Genomic DNA, 9,753 nt, shown 5'->3' with positions numbered 1-9,753 from the left:
AAACTTTTTAATGATGTAATCCCATTTGTTTATTTTTGCTTCTGTTGCTTGTGTTTCTGAGGTCTTACCCAGAAAATCTTTGCCAAGACCGATGTCCCGGCCAGGCGCGGTGGCTCAAGCCTGTAATCCCAGCACTGTGGGAGGCCGAGACGGGAGGATCACGAGGTCAGGAGATCGAGACCATCCTGGCTAACACGGTGAAACCCCATCTCTACTAAAAAAATACAAAAAACTAGCCGGGCGAGGTGGCGGGCGCCTGTAGTCCCAGCTACTCGGGAGGCTGAGGCAGGAGAATGGCGTAAACCCAGGAGGCGGAGCTTGCAGTGAGCTGAGATCTGTCCACTGCACTCCAGCCTGGGCGACAGAGCGAGACTCCGTCTCAAAAAAAAAAAAAAAAAAGACCAGTGTCCCGACTAATGTTTTCTTCTAGTAGTTTTGTAGTTTCAGGCATTATTAGATTTCAGTATTTAATCAATTTTTATTTGATTTTTGCATATGGTAAAATATTGCAATCTAATTTCATTCTTCTGCATATAGATATCCAGCTTTCTCAGCACCATTTATTAACAAGATTGTCCTTTCCCCAATATACATTCTTGGCACCTTTGTCAAAAATGAGTTGTCTCAAAAAAATTAGCCGGGCATGGCAGTGTGTACCTGTAGTCCCAGCTGCTAGGGAGGCTGAGGCAGGAGAATGGCGTGAACCCTGGAGGTGGAGCTTGCAGTGAGCCGAGTTTGTGCCACTGCACTCCAGTCAGGGTAACAGAGTGAGACTGTCTCTCTCTCTCTCTCACACACACACACACACAAATGAGTTGTCTGTATGTGCATGAGTTAATTTCTGGGTTTTCTATTCTGTTCCATTGGTCTATGTGTCTGTTTTTGTGCCAATACCATGCTGTTTTGGTTACTATAGCTTTGTTGTATAATTTGAATTCAGGTAGTGTGATACCTCCAGCTTTGTTGTTTTTGCTCAGGACTGCTTTAGCTATTCAGGGTCTTTTGTCATTCCATACAAATTTTGAAATTTTTTTCCTGTTTATGTGAAGAATGCCATTGATATTTTAATAGAGATTGTATTGAATATGAAGATCACTTTGGATATTATGGGCATTTTAACAATATTAATTCTTCTGACCTATGAGCATGGGATATCTTTCTATTTTTTAGTGTCCTTTTCAGTTTCATTAGCGTTTTATAGTTTTCCTTGTGGAGATCTTTTACTTCTTCTAATTAATTTATTCCTAGGATTTTTTTTTGTGGATATTGTAAAGGAGATTGCTTTCTTGGTTTCTTTTTCAGATAGATTATTGTTAGCATATAGAAATACTACTGATTTTTGTATGTTGATTTTATATCCTGTAATTTTACTAACTTTATTGATTAGTTCTAAGAATTTTTTGGAGCCGGGTGCGGTGGCTCAAGCCTGTAATCCCAGCACTTTGGGAGGCTGAGACAGGCGGATCACGAGGTCAGGAGATCGAGACCATCCTGGCTAACACGGTGAAACCCCGTCTCTACTAAAAATACAAAAAACTAGCCGGGCGAGGTGGCGGGCGCCTGTAGTCCCAGCTACTCGGAGGCTGAGGCAGGAGAATGGCGTAAACCCGGGAGGTGGAGCTTGCAGTGAGCTGAGATCCGGCCACTGCACTCCAGCCTGGGCGACAGAGCGAGACTCCGCCTCAAAAAAAAAAAAAAAAAAAAAAAAAGTAATGTGTATATACTTAATATACCCTATGAAGTAGGTACAATTATTACCATCATTTATAGATGAAATGGAAACAGAGATTAGGTTACATGTGCAAGGTCACTCATTTATTATGCGGTAGAGACAAGATTTGAATTTGGCTTCAGAGTTTTTGTTCTTAGTTACACTACACTATGCTATCTAGGAACATGAGGACATCTTGGATCTGTTTTCTCCTAAGAGTTTTGAAATTTTGGATTAGATTTACACCCTAAAACCACCTGATGTTGATTTTTTGGTAAAGGTATAACGTAAGGATCCTTTTTCATCTCATTCTGTCACCCAGGCTGGAATGCAGCAGTGTGATTTCGGCTCACTGCAACCTCTGCCTCTCAGATTCAAGTGATTCTCCTGCCTCAGCCCCCTGAGTATCTGGGATTACAGGCTTGCATCACCATGCCTGGCTAGTTTTTGTATTTTTAGTAGAGACCTGCCTCAGCCTCCAAAACTGTTGGGATTACAGGTGTGAGCCACTGTGCCTGGCTGGTATCAGCTTTTCTTTTTACCCCTGGTAGAATTCAGCTGTGAATCCATCTGGTCCTGGGCTTGTTGTTGTTGTTGTTGTTGTTAGGCTATTTATTACTGTCTCAGTTTCAGAATTCATTATTGGTCTATTCAGAGTTTCGATTTTTTCCTGGTTCAGTCTTGGGAGGGTATATGTGTCCAGGAATTTATCAATTTCTTCTGGATTTTCTATTTTATGTGCAGAGAGGTGTTTATAGTGTTCTCTAATGGTAGTTTGTATTTCTGTGGGGTCAGTGGTAATGTCTTCCTTATCATTTCTAATTGTGTTTATTTGATTCTTCTCTCTTTTCTTCTTTATTAGTCTACCCTGCAGTCTATCGATTTTATTGATTTTTTCCCCAAAAATCAGCTCCTGGATTTGTTCATTTTTTGAAGAGGTTTTTTGTGTCTTTGTCTCCTTCAGTTCAGCTCTGATTTTGGTTATTTCTTGTTTTCTTCTAGTTTTGGGGTTTATTTGCTCTTGGTTCTTTGCTTCTTTTAGTTGTAATGTTAGATTGTTAACTTGAGATCTTAGAGGTGGGCATTTAATGCTATAAATTTCCCTCTCAACACTGCTTTAGCTGGATCCTAGAGATTCTGGTATGTTATCGCTTGGTTCTCATTAGTTTCAAAGAACTTCTTGATTTCTGCCTTAATCTTATCATTTACCTAGGAGCAGATTGTTCAATTTCCATGTAGTTCTGTTGTTTTGAGTGAATTTCTTAATCTTGAATCCTAATTTGATTGTGCTGTGGTCTGAGAGACTGTTTGTTATGATTTCAGTTCTTTTGCATTTGTTGAGGAGTGATTTACTTTTGATTATGTAATCAATTTTGGAGTAAGTGCCATGTGGTGATGAGAAGAATGCATATTCTGTTGCTTTTGGGTGGAAAGTTCTGTAGATATGTATCAGGTCTGCTTGATTCAGAACTGAGTTCAAGTCCTGAATATCTTTATTAATTTCCTGTCTTGATAAGCTGTCTAACATCGTCAGTGGGGTGTTAAAGTCTCCCACTATTATTGTGTGGGAGTCTAAGTCTCTTCATAGGTCTCTAAGAACTTGCTTTATGAATCTGGGTAGTTCTGTATTGGGTGCATATATATTTAGGATAGTTAGCTCTTCTTGTTGAATTGAACCCTTTACCATTATATAGTGCCTTTCTTTGTCTTTTTAAAGTCTTTGTTGGTTTAAAGTCTGTTTTCTCAGAAACTAGGATTGCAACCCCTGCTTTTTTCTGTTTTCCATTTGCTTGGTAAATTTTCCTCCATCCCTTTATTTTGAACGCATGTATGTCTTTGCATGTGAGACAGCATACTGATGGGTCTTGGCTCTTTATCCAGCTTGCCACTCTGTCTTTTAATTGGGGGCATTTAGCCATTCACATTTAAGGTTAGCATTATGTGTCAATTTGATCCTGTCATCATGATGCTAGCTGGTTATTTTGCAGACTTGTTTATATGGTTGCTTCATAGTATCAGTGGTCTGTGTACTTCTGTACACATTGTGTTTTTGTAGTGGCTGGTAATGGTTTTTCCTTTCTATATTTAGTGCTTCCTTCCTTCCTTGCAAGGTGCTCTTGCAAGACAGGCCTGGTGGTGATGAATTCTCTCAGCATTTGCTTGTCTGAAAAGAATCTTATTTCTCCTTTGCTTATGAAGCTTAGTTTGGCAAGATATGAAATTCTGGGTTGGAAATTCTTTTTTTTAAGAATATTGAGTATTGGCCCCCAATCTCTTCTGGCTTGCAGGGTTTCTGCTGAAAAGTTCACTGTTAGTCTGATGGACTTCCCTTTGAAGGTGACCTGGCCTTTCTCTCTGGCTGCCTTTAACATTTTTCTTCATTTTGACCTTGGAGAATCTGATTATTATGTTTCTTGGGGTTGATCTTCTCATGGGGTATCTTAGTGGGGCTCTCTGCATTTCCTGAATTTGAATGTTGGCCTGCCTTGCTAGGTTGTGGAAGTTCTCCTGGATGATATCCTGAAGTATGTTTTCCAACTTGATTCCATTCTCTCCATCTCTTTCAGGTACCCCAATCAGTTGTAGGTTCAGTTTTTTTTTTTTTCCCAAGACGGAGTTTCATTCTTACACCCAGGCTGTGGTAAAGTGGTACAATCTCGGCTCACTGCAATCTCTGCCCCTTGGGTTCAAGCAATTCTCCTGCCTCAGCATCCTGAGTAGCTGGGACTGCAGGCACCTGCCACCATGCCCAGTTAATTTTTGCATTTTTAGTAGAGATGGGGTTTCGCCATGTTGGCCAGGCTGGTCTCGAACTCCTGACCTCAGGCGATCCACCTACCTTGGACTCCTGAAGTTCTAGGATTACAGGCGTGAGCCACCGTGCCTGGCTGGTTCAGTCTTTTTACATAATCCCATATTTCTCAGAGTTTTTATTCATTGCTTTTCATTCTTTTTTCTCTATTCTTGTCTGCCTCTATTATTTCAGAAAGATAGTCTTCAGGCTCTGAGATCCTTTCCTCTGCTTGGTCTATTCTGCTATTGATACTTATGATTGCATTGTGAAGTTCTCATGTTGCAATTTATAGCTCCATCAGGTCAGTTATGTTCCTCTCTAAACTGGCTGCTCTGGTTGTCAGCTCCTGTGTTGTTTTATCATGATTCCTAGCTTCTTTGCATTGGGTTACAACATGCTCCTTTAGCTCAGCAAAGTTCATTATTACCTACCTTCTGAAGCCTACTTCTGTTATCTCAGCCTCAGCCCAATTCTGTGCCCTTGCTAGAAAGGTATTGTGGTCATTTGGAGGAGAAGAGGCATTCTTGCTTTTTGAGTTTTCAGCATTTTTGCATTGATTTTTTTCTTTTATTTGTGGGCTTATCTACCTTAGGTTTTCTGTGGTTGCTGACCTTTGAGTGGGTTTTTTTTGTGGGGTTTTTGTTGTTGTTGTTTTCTGTTTGTTTGTTTTTCTTTTAACAGGCCACTGACTGTTAGCACCTGTAGGGCTGCTGCGGCTTTCTCGGGGTCCACTCCAGACCTTAGTTGCCTTGGCTTTTCCTGTAACTCTGGGTATCACCAGTGAAGACTGTAAAACAGCAAAGCCCACTTCTCCTTTGGAAGCTCCATTCCAGGGGGGTACTGATCTGTTGCTGGCCTGAATGCTCCTGTAGGAGGTGTCTGGAGACCCCTGTTGGGAGGTCTCACCCAGTCAGGAGAAATGGGATCAGGGACCTGCTTACAGAAGCAGTCTGGCTATTTTTTGGTAGAGCAGGTGTACTGTGTTGGTGGGGACCCTTCCTGTCTGGACCACCTAGACTCTCCAGAGCTGACAGACTGGAACAGCTAAGTCAACTCAACTGCAGAGATGGTGGCCACCCCTCCCCCTAGGAGCTCCATCCCAGGTAGAGATAAGAATTTTGTCCATATAAGCCTGGCTGGGGTGACTGAGGGCTCCCAGCAGGGAGGCCCCACCCAGTGAGGAGGAATAGATAAGGGTCCTGCTTAAAGAAGCAGTCTGTCCTGATCTGGCAAAGCAGGTGTGCTGCATAGAAGGGGACTAGTCCAGACTGCCTGGACTGTCTAGAGCTGGCAGACTGAAATACTAGTTGACCAAACTGCAGAAATGGCAACCACCCCTTCCCCCCGGTCCTGGAAACTCCCTCCAGTCTCAGGCAGACTCAGCCTACTGCCACTGTGGCTGGAACTCCAAGCCAGCAGGTCCCAACTTGTAAGGTGTTATGGAGGTGGGGCCTGCAGAATGATGCTGCTTGGCTCCCTGGATTCAGCCTCCTTCCTAGGGGAGCGTACAGATGGATCTGCCCCCTTGTTGGGGATCCTAGGGCCAGAGTATGTAAAACTCTTGGGTCTCTGTGTGTGCCGGAGTGGCTGCTCTGCTGAGACTCCACACAGCTCTGTGTATTGAATCCAAGGAGCTCGTCATCTAAGGCTCATGAGGGGATCTCCTCATCTGCAGGTTGCAAAGATCTGTGGGAGGAATGTGGTTTCCCAGGCAGGGTGGCACACTCACTCTCCGCCTCCCTTGTTTGGGGATGGGGGTTCCTTTGGCTCCATGTTGCTCCAGGTGGGCCATCACTCCACCCTGCTTTTCTTCGCTCTCCATGGGTTGAACTGATTGCTTAGTCAGTCCCAGTGTGAGAACCTGGATACTTCAGTTGAAGGTGGCAAATTCACTTGCTGCTCTCCTTTCTCTGCAGTGCTGTGACTGCAGCTGCCTCTAATTGGCCATCTTAAATGGTATCTTTAAACATTACATTTCTTTCTGTTTTTTTCTGGTGTACAAAAATGCAATTCATTTTATATATTAATCTTTTTTTTTTTTTGAGATGGAGTCTCGCTCTGTAGCCGAGGTAGGAGTGCAGTGGCGTGATCTCGACTCACTGCAAGCTCCGCTTCCTGGGTTCACGCCATTCTCCTGCCTCAGCCTCCCGCATAGTTGTGACTACAGGCACCCGCCACCATGCCTGGCTAATGTTTTGTATTTTTATTTTTTTATTTTTTATTTTATTTATTTATTTATTTATTTATTTATTTATTTTTTTTTTTTGAGATGGAGTCTTGCTCTGTCACCCAGGCTGGAGTGCTGTGGCCGGATCTCAGCTCACTGCAAGCTCCGCCTCCCGGGTTCACGCCATTCTCCTGCCTCAGCCTCCCGGGTAGCTGGGACTACAGGTGCCGCCACCTCGCCCGGCTAGTTTTTTGTAGTTTTTTTTAGTAGAGACAGGGTTTCACCGTGTTGGCCAGGATGATCTCGATCTCCTGACCTCGTGATCCGCCCGTCTCGGCCTCTCAAAGTGCTGGGATTACAGGCTTGAGCCACCGCGCCCGGCCTGTTTTGTATTTTTAGTAGAGACGGGGTTTCACCATGTTAGCCAGGATGGTCTCCATCTCCTGACCTTGTGATCCGCCCGCCTCGGCCTCCCAAAGTGCTGGGATTACAGGCGTGAGCCACTGCACCCGGCCATATATTAATCTTATATCCAGTCACCTTCCTATGTTCTCTTGTTATTTCTAAATAATTTGTATGTGGTTATCTTTGCCTTCTTCAAAAATAGGCAGTTATCATCTGTGACTAATGATGGTTTTGTGCCTTCTATTCCAATTATGAATGCTTTAAATTTCTATCTTTTAATATTGCTCTAGCTAGAATCTTTAGTACATTGTGGCATAGAAGCAGTGTAGTGGTCATCCCTGTCTTTTTTTCTTGTAGATTTTAAGGGAATGCTTCTAATAGTTTCACACCTGTAAGAATGATGTATACTGTAGGTTTGATTAAAAAAAAAAATGCGTACACTTTATCTTCTTAAGGATACTCCCTTATATTCCCAGTGTGTTAAATATGTAAACTGTCAGAACTTGAATTTTGTAAAACTATGTTTTACATCTGTTGGGATTATCACATGGCTTTTAAATTATTATACACTGAATTATATTCATAGTTTTTTCTCATTTTTACTCTTGCATTTCTGGGATAAAGTTGCTTATACTAAATAATCTTTTTATACACTACTGAATTTAGTTTGCTAATATGCTGTATAAGATTTTTCTATCTACGTTTGTGAATTAGATTGGCTGGTAATTTTCATTTCTCATGCTCTCCTTATTTGGTTTGAGCACTAAGACTATATTGGCCTCAAAGACTGAATTCAGGAATAGACATTTCTAGTCTCTGGATGATTTCATATAAGATTGAAATGATTTATTCCCTGAAGATTTGATTGAACTTTTCTGAAAATTGTGTGGACTTGGTATTTTCTGTTTTAGGAGATTGTTTCTACTTAGTAAACTTGTTTAATGGCTTCCTATTCCTTCTTCTTCTTTTTTTTGAAATGGAGTTTTGCTCTGTTGTCCAGGCTGGAGTGCAGTGGCATGATCTTGGCTCACTGCAACCTCTGCCCCCTGAGTTCAAGCAATTCTCCTGCCTCAGCCTCCTGAGTAGCTGGGATTATAGGAGTTCGCCACCATGACTGGCTAATTTTTGTATTTTTAGTAGAGACAGGGTTTCACTATGTTGGCCAAGTTGGTCTTGAACTCCTGACCTCATGATCTGCCTGCCTCAGCCTCCCAAAGTGCTGGGATTACAGGCGTGAGCCACTGCGCCCAGCCCCTATTCTTCTTTTTTCAAATTTTATTTTATTGTGGTAAAAGCACTTAACATGAAGTCTACTGTTTTAACATATTTTTAAGTGTATAATATGTTTTTGTTGACTATAGGTACTGTGTTGTATACTAGATCCCTAGAACTTATTTCTTTTGCTTGACTGAAACTTTATGCCTGTTAATTACTAATTACCCATTTCACCTCCACCCAGGCCCTGACAACCACTGTTTCACTGTTGATTCTATAAATTTTACTGTTTTAGAGTCTTCTTATAAGTGGAGTCATGAAGTATTTATCTTCCTGTGACTGGCTTTTTTCACTTAGCAGAATGTCCTCAAGGTTCATCTATGTTGTAACATGTTGCAGAATTTCCTTTTTTAAAGGCTGAATAGTATTCCAATGTATGCATATACTACATTTCAAAAAATGCCTTCATCTGTCAAAGTAATAAGATTGTTTTCACATATTGGCTGTTGTGACTAGTGCTGCAATGAACATAGAAGTGCTAAGTGCTAATATCTCTTTGAGATCCTAATTTCAATAATTTTGAATAAATATTCAAAAGTGGGATCAGTGGATCATATGGTAGTTCTATTTTTAATTTTAAAAGGAACATTCACTCTGTTTTCCATAGTGGCTGCACCATTTTGAATTCCCACTAACGGTATGCAAGGGTTTCCTTTTCTCCATATCCTTGCCAACACTTATCTTTTGACTTTTTGATAATAGGCACCTGGCAAGTGTGATATGATAGCTCATATGGTTTTGATTTGCATTTTCCTAATGATTGATGATGTTGAACATCTTTTCGTAGACTTGTTGGCCATTTGTATGTCTTTGAAAAAATGTCTATTCGGGGCCTTTTACTATTTTTTAATTGTGGTTTTTTTTTGCTATTGAGTTGTAGGAGTTCCTTATATATTTTGCATATTAACTTTTGTCAAATGCATTTTTTACAAAGGTTTTCTCCATTTCATAGGTTGCATTCTCATTTTGTTGATTGTTTCCTTTGCTGTGCAGAAAATGTAGTCTCCCTTGTTTATTTGTGTTTTTGTTTCTCGTGCTTTTGGTTTCAAATAAAAAAAATCATTGTCCAGACCAATGGAACTTTGTCCCTGTTTTCTTCTAAGAGTTTTACAGTTTCAGGTCTTATGTTTAAGTCTTTCATCCATTTTGAATTGATTTTTGTGTATGGTGTGAGTTTTCCCAACATCATTTACTGAAGAGGTTATCCTTTCCCCGTTGTATATTCTTGGTGCCTTTGCTGGAAGTTAGTTGACTATATATGCATGGGTTTAATTCTGGGCTCTCTATTCTGTTTCATTGCCATATGTGTCTGTTTTTATGCTAGTACCATACTTTTTGGATTACTGTAGTTTTGCAATATAGTTTAAAATCAGGAAATGTGATGCTTCCAGCTTTGTTCTT

Source organism: Trachypithecus francoisi, unplaced genomic scaffold (genome assembly GCF_009764315.1).
Source record: "Trachypithecus francoisi isolate TF-2019V2 unplaced genomic scaffold, Tfra_2.0 Lachesis_group21, whole genome shotgun sequence".
Lineage (NCBI taxonomy): Eukaryota > Metazoa > Chordata > Mammalia > Primates > Cercopithecidae > Trachypithecus > Trachypithecus francoisi.
The sequence above is the reverse complement of the archived record's forward strand: the minus strand, read 5'-3'. Positions refer to the sequence as shown.